This window comes from Pan paniscus, chromosome 1 (genome assembly GCF_029289425.2).
Source record: "Pan paniscus chromosome 1, NHGRI_mPanPan1-v2.0_pri, whole genome shotgun sequence".
NCBI lineage: Eukaryota > Metazoa > Chordata > Mammalia > Primates > Hominidae > Pan > Pan paniscus.
The window spans coordinates 204619173-204638957 of NC_073249.2; positions in this window are offsets into that span (position 1 = coordinate 204619173).

Here is a 19785-nt window from a genome sequence, read left to right on the forward strand (position 1 = left end):
GAAGCTTCTCTACCCTGCAGCCCCAAGAGCTTGCAGAATTTAGCAGTCAGTGAGGAACCAATCAGTCCCTTAGGCTGTTCTAGAGGCAGTGATGTAGGTGAGCTCCTCCAGGCAAATTCTTCTCCCCCTCCTCTCCCTCATTCCCCATTGTCATCATTATTATTTATTTGCCTTTCAAATGGGCCACCCGGAGCTCTTTATAAAGATAAAAATAGCGTAATTCAAAGCCTCCACCAGCAACCCAATCCCATCTGTGTGATGGAGGGTTGCACACAATCACTTTGTTCCTCCCAACTCTGACTCCTTCAGGGTCTTATAAAATGAGAGCACGCACTTTCAACATCTAATTGAAGATAATGAGGATGATGCCCATGATGAGGGTGGTGGCTGTCATGTGCCAGCACGGGCTTTGTGTCAACAGGGTGTATAGCATGGTCTCATGTGATCTTCTCAATAACCCTACAATGTAGTCAACTATCATTACTTTTTTCTTTTCTTTTTTTCTTTGGAGACAGGGTCTTGCTCTGTCACTCAGGCTGGAGTGCAGTGGCATGATTATGGCTCACTGCAGCCTCATCCTCCCAGGCTCAAGTGATTCTCCCGAGGAGCTGAAACTGCAGGCATGCACCATCACAGCTGGGTAACTCTTTAGTTTTTTGTGGAGAGGGGGTCTCTGTTTCTTGTCCAGGCTGGTCCCAAACTCCTGAACTCAGGGGATCCACCCACTTCAGCTCCCAAAGTGCTGAGATTACAGGCATGAGCTGCCACATCCACATCCCGTTACTACTTTTACACAGATGAAGAAATTGAGGCCTACAGAGGGAAAGTAACTTGTCCAGGACTGCAGAATTAGCGACTGGGATTCAGACCCAAGCATCCTGACTCCAGAGCCTCGATTCTGAATTATTAGGCTATTTTGCTTCCCAGCAGCATCAGCAACAACAACTACTACTATTACTATTACCCACTACTACTTCACTGAGCACTTATTGTGTGCTAGGCATGGAGCTCAGGGTTTTAATTCTGTTCTAGCAAATCCATGCTGCAGAACAAATCAATCCAAAGTTGATTAGAACAATAAATTATACTTTTGTGTTCATGCATCGGTAATTTGGACAGGGCTCAGTGGAGACTACTCATCTCTGCCTCAGCTGGGATGATTCCAAATGCCTGGAAGAGCTGGGGCCTGGCTGGGTACCTCCCTCTCTCTCTTCCTGCAGGTCAGGGCCTCCACGTGGCCTCGCCAGCATGGAGTTCCCAGGGTCATCAGTTTCTTTTGTTTTTTCTTTTTCTTTTTTTTTTTTTTTGAGACAGAGTTTCACTCTTGTTGCCCAGGCTGGAGTGCAATGGCACGATCTTGGCTCACCGCAACCTCTGCCTCCCAGGTTCAAGTGCCTCAGCCTCCCTAGTAGCTGGGATTACAGGTGTGCACCACCATGCCTAGCTAATTTTGCATTTTTAGTAGAGATGGGGTTTCTCCATGTTGGTCAGGCTGGTTTCAAACTCCCGACCTCAGGTGATCCGCGCGCCTCAGCCCCCAAAGTGCTGGGATTACAGGTGTGAGGGTTTATCCGTTTCTTACATGGTGGCTGGGGCCTCCTAGAGACTAACACAGAAGCAGCAAGGTCCTTCTGCCCTGGCCTTGGAGGGCAGCAGCGTCACTCCTGCTGCATTCTGTTGGCTACAGACAAGCATAACGTGGGTCCAGATCCCAGGGGGATGGGAAGTGAATCCCCCCATCTCAGTAAGAAGCTTGTCAAAGCACTGATGGCCATCTTCAACTCGCCATGCTTATGTTCTCATTTAAGAACTTTTACAATGATCTATGGGATTCATTTATCCACTCACATCCATTGAACACCTACCGTGTGCCCAACACTGCTGCAGGCCCTGGGAGACAGCAATGAATGTGAATGTCATTACGCTCACTTTACAGATGAGGCGATGGGGACTTGCAGGGGTCTCAAGGACCAGCCCTTTCCCTGTAGACCCTCACGAGTTCTTTACAGTGAGCCCATGAGGCTGGTGCTGTGACGGCCAGCCTTGAAGTGGAGAAGCGGGATCTGCATGCTGGCCAGGCACTTGCTCAGCACCCCTTCCTTGCCTTAGTGAGTTCCAAGTCTGCACTTCACTGTGACATGGATGCATGGGTCCCACTGGACTTGGGGGGCATCCTGCAGGAGGGGCCAGGCTTATAGAGAAGAAGCCCGCGGTGCTGTTCAAATGCCAGCCCTGATGCGAGCGAGGGAGGGAGGGTTGCCTGAGGGCGGGAAGCGGTGAGGGAGCCGGGATAATGGCCCAGCCTGAACCTGTCGCCACGGCAACCGCAGGGGCCGTCTGGAGCCAGCAGCCTGCCAGGCCTTGGCCCCACAAAGCCCGAGAGGGAGGCAGAGGGGGCGGACCTGGCGGGGCATAAATCAGGGAGTTCTATGCCCCTGACTCCGGGCAGACGATTTATGGGACTACTCCAAGCCCACGAGATGCACAGGGGAGAGCTGAGAGGGTCTCCCTGTTCCCACCGCCCCTGGGGGCCCCTGCTTGGACTCGGATGCGTGTGCAGGGTGGGCAGGAAGAGGCCCCTCCAGGCCACCCTCAGAGCTGCTGGAGGCCCCTGCCCCCACCCATCCCATAAGACACCTCTGTGCCCACTGTACCAGCATGCGGCCCCCATGCCGACAGCAAAAGTCTCAAGAAAGAGATACCTCTAAATTCTTGAAATGCATGCTGATATTTTCTATCTTATTCTGTTCTATTCCTTTTTAAAAATGCTGGTCACAACTCACTAAATTAATGTCATGACTCATTCATAGTTTGTGACCTGCAGTTAGGTCAACACTGATCCAAAGGAACCCAGAGGGGGAAACTGAGGCTCACCGACTCCCTCCCCTCACACACAACTGGAGCAGACTTATATGCATCAATCAGCTCCTCCAGTCTCCCCACACACCTTGCTCTGCCTCAGGGCCCAAGCTTGTTCCCACCACCCATTGTAGCCATTCAAGATGGAACCAGCTTCCTTGGAAGGTAATGAGCTACCCATCTCTGAAGTCATCCAAACAAAAGTTGAATGACCACCTGCCGGGTGCTCCAGGGAATCCCGGCATCCCTTAGAGAGAGGCCAGACTACTGAGCCTATACGGGGTGGGAAGCAGGCAACGCTGACTACTTTGCCCACATAGTGGCTGAGCCATGGACAGGATGGGAGACAGGCTGCAGGCCAGCCAGGCCCACTGGAGGGGGCTCAGAGCTTCAGGCTGGCTCAGATAGACAAGGGGCAAAGATAGCATCAAGAAGGTGAGTGTCCAAGGATGGTGGCTCACACCTGCAGTCTACCTCAGTACTTTGGGAGGCCGAGGCCAGAGGATCGTTTGAGCCCAGGAGTTCAAGGCTGCAGTGAGCTATGATTGCACCACTGCACTCCAGCCTGGGTGACAGGTGAGACCCTGTCTCAAAAAAAGAAGGTGAGTCTGCCTGGTGGGAGCCTGGCAGAGACAACAGGGGCCACTTAAGAGGTCCCAGCACCCAGCCCCCTTCCTCCTGGCCCCTTTGCACTACCCTCCCAGACCTGCAGGGGGCTGTGCCTTCCCTGGCTGGGCCCCTAGTCCTGGAACAATGTTCCCAGCCCCACAATCACTGTTTCCGCCCTATCTCCTGCCTCTCTCAGCTGTCTACCTCCAGAAACAAGTTCCTCTTACCAGGTGGTGCCGAGATGCTAAGAATGGCTGATGACTGTGTTTCCGCACAGCACAGGGGCCTGCTGCTCCAGATTCAGACAGACCCGGATCCCAGGCCCAGCTCTGCCACTCACCTGTGTGTGATCTTGAGCAAAAGCCTTGACCTCTCCCAGCCATTTTAGTCAATAACATGAGGCCATCATATCTACCTTGTGATCATTGATAAGGGAAGACATCCAGGGTATATTAAGTTAAAAGGGCAAATCTGTTCCCATGTTTGTTAAAAACAAAAACAAAAGCAAACCCCTTTATTTATATGTTCGCTATGCATGCAAAAGCTTGGAAGGAAATGCCCCAAACAGGTGGTAGAAGGGTCATGGAGAGGGAGAGGTGGATGATTTTCATTTCCTACTCTATACACTCTTTGAATTTTTTTTTTTTTTTGAGACGGAGTCTTGCTCCATCATTCAGGCTGGTGTGCAGTGGCATGATCTCGGCTCACGCAACCTCTGCCTCCCGAGTTCAAGCAATTCTTCTGCCTCAGCCTCCTGAGTAGCTGGGATTACAGGCACACACCACCACACCTGGCTAATTTTTGTATCTTTAGTAGAGACAGGGTTTCACCATCTTGGCCAGGCTGTCTCGATCTCCTGACCTCATGATCCGCCCGCCTCAGCCTCCCAAAGTGCTGGGATTACAGGCATGAGCCGCAGCTCCCAGCCTGAAAAATTTTAAACCAATAAGCATGTACTAATTTTGTAACCAAAAAATTGAAATTAAAAACAATCCAACCCCAGCCCCATTCCTGATGTGAGGACCTAAAGGGTAAATGCATACAGAAGGCTGGTGGTGGTGGGGGTGGGAGACAGCCCAGCCCCCGCCTTCTCATTCATTTTTTCTCTCCAGGGGCCTTGTTCATTCCCAGTTTGTGTGTTTTATAAACTGGTGAATTAAAGATGTATAAAGATGTATTAGTGTTATTCCAATTAATTGGACACCAATGACTCTCCTTCACCCCAGAAAGCATTTCTTGACCACTGTCCAGCATCCTGCAGGAGTGAACAGTGGAAATCCAAGCACAGAGGGACTTGCACCTCCATTTAGGGACCCCCACTCCCTTTAGGGACCCCTGGGGAAAAGGCAGTCTTTAAGCGTCACACCAGTCTGAAGAAGTGCATGCAGTTATGACGGCCATCTTACAGAGTGAGAAAGTGAGATTCAGCGCTAACGCCTCGTCCAAGGTCAAAGGCTTGTGAGGGGCGGGGACAGGGGAGTCCAAGTCCTTCCCCCTCTGACTCCTGTGCCCAGGGCCTCGTAGGGCTTCCCTCGGACCAGGAAGTGGAGTGACTGCTCTGGGTGGCTGGAGAGCAGCACCAGCGTCAGAAGCCTGACATGGGGGGAGTGAAGCCACTTCTGCCAGCCTCCTCCGCAGCAGGCCGACACCGGGTCCTCTTGCTCATTTCATCTTCACCATGGCCCTCCATGCCCTCAGGGCCTCCGCACTGGCTGTTCCCTGGCCTGGAACGCTGTTTCACCAGATGTCTGAATTTTTTATTTTCTCAACATGCAGGTCTCAGTCCCAGAGGCTACTTCCTCAGAGAAGCCTGTTCTGACCATCCGGGCAGAATGAACGCCATCCACGTGTCCCCCAGGGACCTTGGCCAACCACCTACCACTGTGTGTTCCCTGCCTGCTCTGTTGGGCATTATCCGCTGCCTCGGGGCTTGCTAGTCACCATCTGCCTCCCTCTCTGAGTGTCAGTTGTGGAGCTGCACTCCATGTGTTTAGAATGGCGCCTGCACCACACAGTAGGCCCTCAGTAAAGGCCTGACGGACACTGTTGCTGGTCCACCCACACCCCCGCAGCCTCCCCTTCCTGCGCACCCTGACTCCCAACACTCCCAACTGGCAGCACCTGCAATTCTCACCTAGGGACTTTTTTGGCAGCCTGAGCCTGCCCTGTCCACACATTGGTCAGACCATAAGTGTCAGGGGTGGGTGTTCCCCAGGAGCACCTTTCGGGCAGGGACAGATGGAAGCTGGTGAAAAAGACCCCAGCTCCTTCCCCTAAGATGGGGTAACTCCGAGGCACGTTCCCCCGTCTACCCGAGCACCCCCAAGGGACTGGGCCTCAGTTTCCCACATTGGAACCTGCTGTACATGCACACAGCCCTATGTTGACTCTCTCCCCTTTTCTTCTAGTGTCCTAGGGCTGCCATAGCAAACTTCCACCAACGAGGTGGCTTAAAGCAACAGAAATGGACTCTCTCATAGTTGAGGAAGGTAGAAGTCTGAAATCAAGATGTTGGCAGCATTGGTTCCTTCTTGGGGACTCAGAGGGAGAATCTGTTCCGTGCCTCTCAACGTCTGGTGTTTGCTGGCAATCCTGGGTGCTCCTTGGCTCGTGTCAGCGTCATGCCGTCTCCCTCCATCGTCACATGGCGTCCCCCATGTGTGTCTCTATGCCTTCACGTGTCCCCCTACCCTCCCTGTGTGGCAATGAGCCCCAGTTCCCTTCATTCAATAAGGACACCGGTCACTGGATCAGGGCCTACACTAACCCAATATGACCGACCTCAACTTGATCACACCGGCATGACCCCATTCCTATGCTAACCCAATATGACTGACCTCAACTTGATCGCATCTGCAAGACCCTATTTCCAAGTACAGGGTCACATTCCCAGGTGTCAGAAGTTAGGACTCTTTCTGTGGGGGACACACGACTCGATTCACAATACCTTCCCTGTCTCAATCTCCTCTTCCCCAAGGTCCTTCCTGAGCTTCCCTTCCAAACTACTTCACTTGAATCCTTGTCTCCAGTCTGCTTCCAGGGAGGCCCAGCCAAACACATAATATCTGCGGAATACATGAATGCAGGAATGAATGATTCCTGGCAGAGGAGGAAGCTGAAATTCACAGAGATGACAGCCATTGCTCAGGGTATCCGAGCTGGGATTTTACCTCAAGTCCACCTGTTTCCAAAGCCCCCTAAGAAGAGAGACTATGGAGAGCTGCCTATTAATGGCATGATTGCTCTGAAAGGTAGTGAGCTCCCCAGCCAGGCACGGTGGCTCGTAATCCCAGCACTTTGGGAGCCTGAGGTGGGTGGATCACCTGAGGCCAGGAGTTCGAGACCAGCCTGGCCAATATTGTGAAACCCCATCTCTACTAAAAATACAAAAATTAGCCAGACATGGTGGCAGGCACCTGTAGTCCTAGCTACTTGGGAGGCTGAGGCAAGAAAATTGCTTGAACCCGGGAGGTAGAGGTTTCAGTGAGCCGAGATGGCACCACTGCACTCCAGCCTGGGCAACAAAGTGAGACTCTGTCTCAAAAAAAAAAAAAAAAAAAGAAAGAAAAAAAGAAAGAAAAGAAAGGTAGTGAGTTCCCCATCCCTGGAAGGCTGCAACCAGAGACTGCTCAGGGGATCCCTGCAGAGGGCTGAGAGTTGGCTTGGGTGACTTCAAAGGCCCAACTGGCCCTGACGTCCGAGTCTACATTTTCAAAGCATGTGGTAAAACACCCAGGCCTCAGGGTCAGCAAGCAGAATAACCTTCCCCTGACCTCCCCAGAGCCTCTCAGCAAAGCCAAGTTTGTCCAGAATCAGCTTTAATTTGATGTCTCTTCCTCTCGTTTATTAAAGGGACACAAAAGAGAGAAAACCACTTGAATGGTCCCCCAGGCCGGCTGGCTATAAATGTCTTCATAGAAGGGCCCAGCCTGGACTTTGGTGCCCAGCAATTACGGCCTCCGTGCACCCCGCCCAGACGACCAGCCTGAGGCACCTCTTTGGTCTTCTCCCTGCCCAGGCAGGTCACAGCCAGCAAGAGTCCCTCTAGGAGAGCAGGCCAATGACCCCAACGGGCTGGCCACCTAGCAACTCAAAAAGCACACCCAGCTACTCTTGCCCAGCACAGGGATAGCGTGGCTGTGGGGGGCATGTTCCCCCCAGTTCCCACAAGGGCACAGCAAGCTCAGCTGAGAGGGTGTGGAGGAGGGAGGGTCATGGGTGAGTTCTCGTACACAAAACACCCCTCACCTCTTCAGTTTCCATATGGGACTCCAGCCTTCCACAGAAGAGGGGAGGAAAGGGTTGGCTCCCCAATTTCCTCCTTAAGAGCTGTGCACAGCTCTCTGCTGCCTCATGAACAAAGCCCCAACCCCTAGTCTGGGAGAGGAAGAGATAGAGTTAGAGAGACCTAACAGAACAGAACAGCGGCGACAAGCACAGACTCTGGTTCAAATCCCAGCTTCCATGCTTCTGAGCTGTGTGGCTTCAGGCAACTCTGTGAACCCCTCTGAGCTTCTGGGTTCTCATTTGTTAGATGGGTTGATAATAATGGTACCTACTTCAAAAGGCTGTTGTAACTCTTAAATTTAGATTTAATCCATGAAAATCCCCTAGCACAGTGCCTGCTACCAGGCACTACCCAATAAAAGCCGGGTTTAATACCCGTTGGGTACTTGCTATGTGTCCAGCACCGTGTAGGGCACTCCAGACTGTCATAGTTTATCTTCATGATCACCTTGTGAAGTAGATGTTATTATTGTCCCCATTTTGCTGAGGACAACACTAAGATTTCAAGCAGTCAAGTAGCCTCCCCACAGTCTCACAGGAAAAGGGTGGGGCTGGGATTTGGATCCTGGTTTCTCTGATTCTAGGATCTGAAGTCTTGCAGGGATCCAGGCAGCTCCTGGATAGAAAAGGAAGGTCTGGCCGGGCGCCGTGGCTCACGCCTGTAATCCCAGCACTTTGGGAGGCTGAGGCAGGTGAATCACTCAAGGTCAGGAGTTCGAGACCAGCCGGGCCAACATGGTGAAACCCCGTCTCTAATAAAAATACAAAAATTAGCTGGGCATGGTGGCACATGCCTGTAATCCCAGCAACTTGGGAGGCTGAGGCATGAGAATCGCTTGAACCCGGGAGGCAGAGATTGCAGTGAGCCTTGAACCCGGGAGGCGGAGGTTGTGGTGAGCCAAGATCACACCACTGCACTCCAGCCTGGGTGATGGAGCAAGACTTTGTCTCAAAAAAAAAAGAAAAAAGAAAAGGAAGGTCTGCGTCTGGCTCTGCCCCAGACACATTTATTCATTTGTTCCTTCTTTCTGTCATGTATTCATTCAACAAACATATAGATGTTGTGTCAGGCCCTGCAGATGGAGGCTAACAAGAGACACAGAGACCATGCTCTCAGCGAACTCACAGCCCATTGTTCCCTCTGGCTTCCTCTAGATACCACAGTTTTCAACTATAAAGGTTCTAGAATATACTAATAACCCTTCCAAACCTAGCTCAAATGCTTCTTTCTGAAAAGCCTGTCTCAATCTCCTCCCACAACCTGATAATCACAAGTGACATTTCGTAATGCCATTTGTGTGCCAGGCATGGTGCTGGGGGCCATTCAGGTATTAGCCCACTGGGGGAGTAGGATAAAGCAGGCTCCTGGACTTTCTGACTTCTGAGGCAGAAGGCACATGGTAGATCCACAGAAAATGCTAACTGACTTACGGTCCCTCTTTCTAGGAGCATGGTCCATTGAACATTTGTAAAAGACCAAATCCTTCCAATGGTTGAACTTGACCTGCCCCAGCCCTGAACTCATCTTCTACTACTCACCCCCTCCCTCACTCTGCTCTGACCACACTGGGCTTCTTGCTATTTCTAGGTTCTCCAAGCACACTCGCACCTCAGGACCTTTGCACATGTCCTTCCTTCTGTCAAGAAGTCTCTTCTCCAAAATACCACCACACCTGGCTTCTTCAGCTTCTTTACATTGATGCTCAAATGTCACGTTATCATTCAGGCCTTCCTTGACTCTCTGCTTAAAATGACAACTCCACCCCACCCCACACCCCATCCCCTAACCCTGCTTTTTCTTTCCCATTAGAGTACCTATCATTGTCTAATATATTAGATATTTATTTATTATTATTATTATTATTATTATTATTTGAGATGGAGTCTCGCTCTTTTGCCCAGGCTGGAGTACAGTGGCACGATCTCAGCTCACTGCAACCTCTGCCTCCCTGGTTCCAGCGATTCTCCTGCCTCAGCCTCCCAAGTAGCTGGGATTACAGGTGTGCACCACCATACCCAGCTAATTTTTGTATTTTTAGTAGAGATTGGGTTTCACCATGTTGACCAGGCTGGTCTTGAACTCCTGACCTCAAGTGATCCACCCACCTCGCCCTTCCAAAGTGCTGGGATTACAGGCATGAGCCACTGCGCCTGGCCAGATATTTATTTACTAGCATTTATCTTCCCACTCTCCACTTTTCCCTCCCAAGAATGTGAATTCTAAGAGGTCAAAAATATCATGCGTATTTTGTTGATTGAAGTATTCTCAGACCTTATTACAGTAGCTGACACACAGTAGGTGCTCAAAAAATGCTTTTGAGTGAACAAATGAATGTATGTCTGTGGTTCCAAAAAAGGTTTTATTAATAATAAGTAATAGTTTGTGAATAGCAAGTAACCAATAAGTGTACGTGGCTTTTACAAACAGCTTTGGCCGGGTGTGGCGGCTTATGCCTATAGTCCCAGAACTTTGGGAGGCCAAGGAGTGAGGATCACTTGAGGCCAGGAGTTTGAGACCAGCCTGAGCAACAGCGACCCTGTCTCTACAAAAACATTTTTAAAAAGGCTGGGTGCAGTGGCTCACACCTGTAATCCCAGCACTTTGGAAGGCCAAGGCAGGCAGGTCACGTGAGGTCAGGAGTTTGAGACCAGCCCGGCCAACATGGTGAAACCCTGTCTCCACTGAAAACGCAAAAATTAGCTGGGCGTGGTGGTGAGCGCTTGTAATCCCAGCTACTAGGGAGGCTGAGGGCGGGAGAATCATTTGAACCCAGGAGGCGGAGGTTGCAGTGAGCAGAGATCACACTATTGCACTCCAGCCTGGGCGACAGAGTGAAATTCCATCTCAAAAAAAAAAAATTTTCTTTTAAGATAAAAATTAAAACAGCTCTACTGAGCTACAGTAAGCTTGTACAGTTAGATGCATTTTGACACGTGGATGCACCTGTGAAACCAACACTACAAGCAAAAGAGACTCTTTGTAATTTTTCCTTCCTCCAACCCACCCTCTTCTCCAGGCAACCACTGGTCTGCTTTATGTTACTAAAGATTAGTTTGCATTTTCTAGAATTTCGTATAAAAGCAATCATACAGTATTTTCTGATGGTTTTTTCACTCTGCCTAATTATATTGCTATGCATCTACGCAGTCTCATATGTTAGAGCGTGTTCCTTCTTATTGCTCCATTGCATGAATATACCATAATTTGTTCATCAATCACCAGCTGAAGGACATTTGGTTGATTCCACTTTGGGGATATTACAAATAAGTCTGCTATGAATATTTGTGTACAAGTCTTTGTATGAATAGATGGGACACATGCTTTTTTTTCCTCATGGGTTATGTGGTACGTGTATGTTTAACTTTGTTAGAAATTGCCAAACTCTTTTCCAAAATGTTTGTACCAGCTTCCATTCCCACCAGCAGCATATAAGAGACCCAGTCATTCCCCACACTCAGCACCAACACCTGCTATGATCAGTCTTTCAAATACCAGCCATTCTAATAGATGTGTAATGATAGGTATCTCCTTGTGCTTTAATTTGCATTTTTCTAGTGACATGTTTTACTTTTTGTGTGTGTGTGAGACAGGGTCTCACTCTGTCACCCAGGTGGGAGTGCAGCGGTGCCATCATGGCTTACTGCAGCCTGGACCTCCTAGGCTCAAGCAATCCTCCTCTCTCAGCCTCCCAAGTAGCTGGGACTACTGGTGTATGCCACCACAGCCAGCTAATTGTTTTATTTTTTGTAGAGAAGAGGTCTCACTATTGTTGCCAAGACTGACATGTTTTCTTTTTTTTTTTCCCCTTCAACTTTTATTTTAAGTGTTGGGCTACATGTGCAGGATGTGCAGGTTTGTTACATAGGTAAACATGTGCCATGGTGGTTTGCTGCATAGATCAACCCATCACCTGGGTGTTAAGCATAGCATCCATTAGCTATTCTTCCTGATGCTCTCACTTCCCCCAGCCAACCCCGACATGTTTTCTATCAAACATCTTTTCACATGATTATTTACCATCCAAATATGTGATTTGGTGAAATGACTTCAAATCTCGCCCATTTAAAAAAATAAGTTGGGTGCTCTCTTATTTGAGTTTTTGAGAGTTCCTTATGTATTTTGGATATAAGTCCTTTATCAGATACAGGATTTGAAAAAATTTCCTCCTATTATGTGGCTTGTATTTTCATTCTCTTAACGTTGTCTTTTGAATAGTACAAGTGGGTTTTTTTAATTTTTAATAAAGTCCAATTTATCCACCTCTTTTATGAGCCATGCTTTTGGTGTTGCAGCTAAGAAATATTTGCCTAACCCAAGGTCATAAGGATTTTTCTCCAACGTTTTCTTCTAGGAATTTCATAGATTTAGATTTTACATTTAGATCTATGATCCATTTTGAGCTCATTTTTAAAATATAGTATATAGATAGGTCTTTCTTTCTTTGTTTTTGCAAGTAGATATTCAATTGTTTCAGCACCATTCCATAAAAAAACTGTTCTTTCTCCACTGAATTGCCTTTGCATCTTTGTCAAACATCAGTTGTCCGTACACATGTGTATCTATTTCTGGATTTCCTTTTGTATTCCATTGATCTGTGTGTCTATCATTAAGCCCATGCCACAGTGTTGATTACTGTAGCTTTATGCTAAGTCTTGACATCAGGGAGTGTTAAGTCCTCCCACTTCACGGTTTTTCAGGGTTGCTTTGACTATTCTAGGTCCTTTGCATTTCATGCAACTCTTAGAATCAGCTTATCAGTCTTACACAAAAGACTGGGATTTTGATTGGATTACATTGACTCTATGGGTTTATCTGGGGAGAGCTGACATCTTAACAATGTTGAGTCTTCTAACTCACGAACATAGTATACCTCTCCATTCATTTAGGTTTTCTTGCACTTCGGCAATGTTCCATAATTTTCAGTGTACACGTTTTGCACATTGTTTTTCAGTGTTTGCACTGTGTTTCAGTGTTTTCATGTCTTTTGATGCTGATGTGAATGTTGTTTTTAAAATTTTCAGTTTCTGTATTGTTCATTGATAATACACAGAAATAGAATTGAATTTTGAATGTTAATCTTGTATCCTGCAATCTTGCTAAACTCAGTAATAAATTACAGTGCAAATTAGTTTTTCTACACACAAGATTATGTCATCTACAACAGATTTACTTCTTCCATTCTAATCGGAATGCCATTTATTTATTTATTTATTTATTTATTTATTTATTTTTCCCTCATCGCTCTCGTGAGGACTTCCAGTACAGTGTTGAATAGAAGTGGTGAGAGCAGACATCCTTGTCTTATTCCTGATCCTAGTTTGTTAACAGAGTGAATTACATTGATTAATTTTCAATGTTAAGCCAAATTTGCATTCCTGGAATAAATCCTACCTGGTTATGATGTATCATCCTTTTGATATGTTATTGGATCCAATTTGATAAAATTTTGTTATGAATTTTTACATCTATGTTTATGAGGGGTATTAGTTGTAGTGTTCTTTCTTGTAATTTTCTGATTTAGGTATAAGTGTGACCCTGGCTTCATAGTATGAATAGGGGAGTATTCCCTCCTCTTCAGTTTTCTGGAAAAGATTGTGCAGAATCGATATTATTCTTTCTTAAATATTTGGTAGAATTCACCAGTGAAGCCTGAGGTTTCCTTTGAGAGAAGTTTTCTAGCTATAATTCAATTTCTTTAATAGATATGCATTTACATCTATTTCTTATTTATTTCTTTTTGAGTGACCATTGGTAGCTAACATCTTTCAAGGAATTTGTCTATTTTTTTAACTCATGGAATTATTAGCCCAAAGTTATTCATATTTTTCCTTTATTGTCTCTTTAGTATCCATAGAATTTGTAGTAATGTCATCTCTCATTCTTGGTATTGTAATTTGTATCTTCCCTCTTTTTTGACTAGTGTGACTAGACGCTTATCAATTTTATTGATCTTCTCAATAACCAGCTTTTGGGTTTACTGATTTTTCTCAGGTTTTTCTGCTTTCTATTTCATTTATTTCCTCTCTGAGTTTTATTATTTCCTTTCTTCTGCTTCCTTTGGTTTTATTCTGCTCCCATTTCTCTAGTTTCTTTAGGTGGAAGCTGAGGTCCAGGATTTGGGAAATTTTTTCCTTTTCTAATAACATACTAGTGCTGCAAATTTCCACCTAAGAACTGCTCTATCAGCATGCCACAAATTTTGATATGTTGTGTGTTTAATTTCGTTCCATTAAAATATTTTCTAATTTCCCTTTTAATTTCTTCCTTGATCCTTGAGTTATTTAGAAGTGTGTTATTACATTTCCAAGTGTTTGGGGGATTTTTCTGGAGATCTTTCTCTTATTGATTTCCAATTTAATTCCATCATAGTCAGTGAACATTCTTTGTATGACTTGAATCATTTTAAATTTATTGAGACTATATTGAGACTATATCTTGCAACCATTTCATGTATACTTGAAAAGAATATGTATTTTGCTGTTTTGAGTGGTGTGTTCTATGAATATCAATTAGATCAAGTTGGTTGATAATTCTGTTCAGACTTTCTGTATGCTCACTGATTTTTTTCCACTAGTCCTATCAATTCTTGAAAGAGGAGTATAGAAATCTCTGATTATAACTGTGGATTTGTCTGTTTCTCCTTGGAATTCTATCAGTTTCTGTTTCTTCTACTTTAACCTCTTTATAAGGTGCATATATACTTAGAATTGTTATGTCCTTTTGTTGAATTGACTTCTTTATTATTATGAAATGACTTTATTTATCCATTGTCAAATTATTTGCTTTGAAATATACTTTGTATGGCATTAATATAGCCATTGCAGCTTTCTTTTTATTAGTATTAACATGATATATATTTTTCTATAATTTTACTTTTAACCTATTTGTGTCCCCATATTTAAAGTCAGTTTCTTATAGGCAGCATATAGTTGGGTCTTACTTTTTCATCCAACCTAACATCTCTATCTTTTAATGGAGATGTTCAGATCATTTATATTTAATGCTATTATTGATATAGTTAGGTTCAAATCTAGCATCTTAGTATTTGTTTTCTAATTGTCCCTTTCGTTCTTTGTTCCCTTTCTCCTCTATTTTCCCCCTCTTTTTAGATTGATTAATTTCATTTTCTCTTCTTTATTTGCTTGTTAGCTACAACTGTTTGTTTTGCTATCTTGGTCCCTGCTTTAAGGTCTATAGTATGCATATTTAACTTATCATTCTACCTTCAAGGAATATTATACCATTTCACAAATAGTATAAGAACCCTAAAATAGTATTCTTTCAGGCTGGGTGCGGTGGCTCACGCCTGTAATCCCAGCACTTTGGGAGGCCAAGGTGGGTGGATCACGAGGCCAGGAGATCAAGACCATCCTGGCTAACATGGTGAAACCCCGTCTCTACTAAAAATACAAAAAAATTAGCTGGGCGTGGTGGTGGGCGCCTGTAGTCCCAGCTACTAGGGAGGCTGAGGCAGGAGAATGGCGTGAACCTGGGAGGCGGAGCTTGCAGTGAGCCAAGATAGCACCACTGCACTCCTGGGCAACAGAGCGAGACTCTGTCTCAAAAAAAAAAATAGTATTCTTTCATTTCTCCTCTCTCAGCATTTGTGCTATTTTCATACATTTTACCTCTATGTATACTATAAATTCCTCATTACCTTGTTATTGATTTTGTTTAGTCCGATATCTCTTAGATTTTTTAAAAAATTAACAAATAATAATTGTATATGTTTATAGGGTACAATATGATTTTTTAAATATATGTGTGTGTATATATATAGTGAAATGATTAATTCAAGCTAATATATTCATTGCCTCACATACTTATTTTTGTGATGAGGTCATTTACAATCTATTCTCTTGGCAATTTTCCAATATATAATGCATGATTATTAGCTATAGTCCATGCTGTATAACAGTTCTCCAAAACTTATTCCTCTAGTCTAATGGAAATTTTGTACGTTTTGACCAATATTTCCCCATTTCCTGCCCTCCCACCCCAGCCTTTGGTAACCACCATTGAACTCTCTGATTCTATGAGTTCAGTTATTTTAGATTCCACATATAAGTGATAGCATGCAGTATTTGTCTTTCTGTACCTGGCTTATTTCACTTAGCATAAGGCCTTCCAGTTTCCTCCATGTTGTTGCAAATGAGAGGATTTTCCTATTTTTAAAGGCTGAATAGTATTCCATTGTGTTTATATACCACGTTTTCTTTATCATTCATTCACTGATGGACACTTGGATTTATTCCATATCTCATCTGCAATAATGAATTGTGAATAACGCTGCAATGAACATGGGAATGGAGATGTCTCTTCAATGATTTCAATTCTTTTGGCTATGTTCTCAGAAGTGGAATTGCTGGATCATATGGTAGCTTTATTTTTAGTTTTTTGAAGAACCTCTATATTGTTTTCCATAATGGCTATACTAGTTTACATACCTACCAATCATGTACAAGATTCCATTTTCTCTACATCCTCACCAACAATTGTTCTCTTTCAACTTTCTGGTTAACAGCCATTCTAACAGGTGTAAGTAGTCAATTATCTTTTAAAGAGATTTAAATAATAACAAAAAAGTTTGCATTTTTAATCTTTAGAGTGATCATGTCAGGTGCTCTTCATTCTTCTGTGTAATTTCATATCCCACACGATACCATTTTTTCTTCTGCCTAAAGAACTTCCTTGAACACTTCTTACTGTGTGAGTCTGCTGATAGTGAATTATTTTGGCTTTTGTATGTCTGAAAAAGTCTTTATAATATATATATTTTGAGACGTGGTCTTACTCTGTTGCCCAGGCTGGAGTGCAGTGGTACAATCATGGCTCACTGCAGCCTCAACCTCCCAGGCTCAAGCAATCCTCCCATCTCAGCCTCCTGGGTATCTGGGACCACAGGGGCAAGCCACTGTGCCTGGCTAATTTTTTTATAGAGACAGGGTTTCACTGTGTTGCCCAGGCTGGTCTTGAACTCCTGGATTTAAGCAATCCACAATCCTCGGCCTCCCAAAATGCTGGGATTATAGGCAAGAGCCACTGCACCTGGCCTTGAAAAAGTGTTTATTTTACCTTCTCTTTTAAAGGATATTTTTTCTGGGTATAGAATTCTAGATCAATAGTTTTTTATTTTTCTAATACTTTAAAGATGTTGCTCCACTGTCTTCTCACTTGCATTGTTTTCAATTGGAAATCTGCTGTCATCTTTACTTTGTTCCTTCATACACTGTGTCTTTTTTTCCTCTGGCTCTTTTTAAGATTTTCTCTTTCCCATTGGTTTTGAGCAATCTGATTATGGTGTAACTTGGTGTAGCTTTCCTCATGCTTCTGTGCTTGGAGTTCGGTGAAAGTCTTGGCTCAAATTTTTAAAAATACAGTCATTTTTTTGTTTGAGTATTTTTCTTTCCAATGATTTTTTGCTTTCCCTTACCCCCTTTCTCTCCTCTCCTTTGGAAACTCCATTTACCTACGTATTAGGCTGCTTGAAGTTGTCCCCCAGATCAATGATGCTTTGTTCATTTTTTTTAATTGAATATCTTTTTTCTCTGTGGTTCATTTTGGTTTTTGTTTGTTTGTTTTGTTTTGTTTGAGACAGGGTCTTGCTCTGTCACCTAGGCCAGAGTGCAGTGGCATGATCTTGGTTCACTGAAACCTCTGCCTCCTGGGTTCAAGCGATTCTCATGCCTCAGCCTCCAAAGTAGCTGGGACCACAGGCATGCACCACCATGCCCAGCAAATTTTTGTGTTTTTAGTAGATACAGGGTTTCACCCTGTTGGCCAGACTAGTCTTGAACTCCTGGCCTCAAGTGATCCACCCACCTTGGCCTCCCAAGTGCTGGGATTACAGGCATGAGTCACGTCACCTGGCTTTCTGTGGTTCATTCTGGATAATTTTTATTGATATATCTTCAAGTCTACTGGTCCTTTCTCCTATAATATCTAGTCAGCTATTATTCCCACCCAGTTTATTGTTCATCTCAGATGTTGACATTTTAATAGATTTTTTATTTGGGTCCTTTTGATATCTTCTCTGATTCCACTTAACCTGTTCAATCTTTCCTCTCATTTTTCTTTAACAAATAGAATACAGTTATAATAACTTTTTGAATGTTTTTTGTCTGCTAATTCAAACCTCTGTGTCAGTTCTGGGTTGGTTTTCATTGACTTTTCTCCTCATTTTGGGGTTGCATTTTCCTGCTTCTTTAAATGCTTGGTAATTTTTTATCAAATGCCAGACATTGTGAATTTGACTTTATCGGGTGCTGACTATTTTTGTATTTTTATTAAAATGTTTGATCTTTGTTCTGGGACACAATTAAATTCCTGGAAAACAGTTTGATCTTTTCAAGTCTTGCTTCTTAGATTTGTTAGGAGTGACGAGAGCTGCATTTTGTAAAGGGATAATTATTCCCACTGTTGAAGCAAGACTCTTTTGAGTACTCTCCCCAGTGCCCCATGAGTTATGAGGTTTTTCAACTGACAGGTGAGAATAGGCTCTGTTGAGTTCTGTGTGAGTGTTCTGTGTGAGTGTCGAGTATGGTTCCCTCTTGTGCTCTGGGGTGGTTCTTCTTATCTTGGGCAATTTTTTCACATGCACATATGCTTATGGGACTTAGGGAATCTTCAAAAGCCCTGAAACTATGCACAGAAAGACCCCTGCATATTCATCTGTTATCTGGAGCCTCCTATTTTCTTTTTTTTAAAAAAGAGAAAAAAAACCTTTTATTTTAAGTTCAGAGGTACACGTGCAGATTTGTTACATAGATAAACTCATGTCACGGGAGTTTATACATTATGTAATCGCCCAGGTATTAAGCCTAGTACCCATTAGTTACTTTTCCTGATCCTCTCCCTCCTCCCACCATCCACCTTCCAATAGGCCCCAGTGTCTGTTGTTCCTCTCTTTGTGTCCATGTGTTCTCATTATTTAGCTCCCACTTATAAGTTAGAAGATGCAGTATTTGGTTTTTTGTTCCCATGTTAGTTTGCTAAGGATAATGGCCTACAGCTCCATCCATGTCCCTACAAAGGACATGATCTAGCTCCTTTTTATGGCTGCATGGTATTCTGTGGTGTATATGTACCACATTTTCTTTATCCAGTCTATTATTGATGGCCATTCAGGTTGATTCCATGTCTTTACTATCATGAATAGTCCTGCAGTGAACATACAGGTGTATGTGTCCTTATAATAGAAGAGTTTATATTCCTTTGGGCATATAACTGGTAATGGGATTGCTGAGTTAAATGGTATTTTTGTCTTTAGTTCTTTGAGGAATTGCCACACTGTCTTCCACAATGGTTGGACTAATTTACACTCCCACCAGCAGTGCATAAGTGTTCCTTTTTCTCCACAACCTTGCCAGCATCTGTTATTTTTTTTAACTTTTTAATAATAGCCATCCTGACTGGTCTGAGATGGTATCTCACTGTGGTTTTGATGCACATTTCTCTAATGATCAGTGGTGTTGAGCTTTTTTTCATATAATTGTCAGCCACATGTATGGCTTCTTTTGAAAGGGTCTGTTCATGTCCTTTGCCTACTTTCTAATGGGGTTGTTTGTTTTTTCTTGTAAATTTTTTCAAGTTCCTTATAGATGCTGAATATTAGACCTTTGTCAGATGCATAGTTTGCAAAAATTTTCTCCCATTCTATGGGTTGTCTGTTTACTCTGTTAATAGTTTCTTCTGCTGTGCAGAATTCTTTAGTTTAATTAGATCCCATTTGTCAATATTTGCTTTTGTTGCAATTGCTTTTGTCATCTTTGTCATGAAATCTTTGCTTGTGCCTATGTCCTAAATGGTATTGCTTGGGTTGTCTTCCAGGGTTTTTATAGTTTTGGGTTTTACATTTAAGTCTTTAATCCATCTTGAGTTAATTTTTGTATATTGTGTTAAAAAAGGGGTCCAGTTTTAATCTTTTGCATATGGCTAGCCAGTTATCCCAGCACCATTTATTGAATATGGAGTCTTTTTCCCATTGCTTGTTTTTGTCAGTTTTGTCAAAGATCAGATAGTTGTAGGTG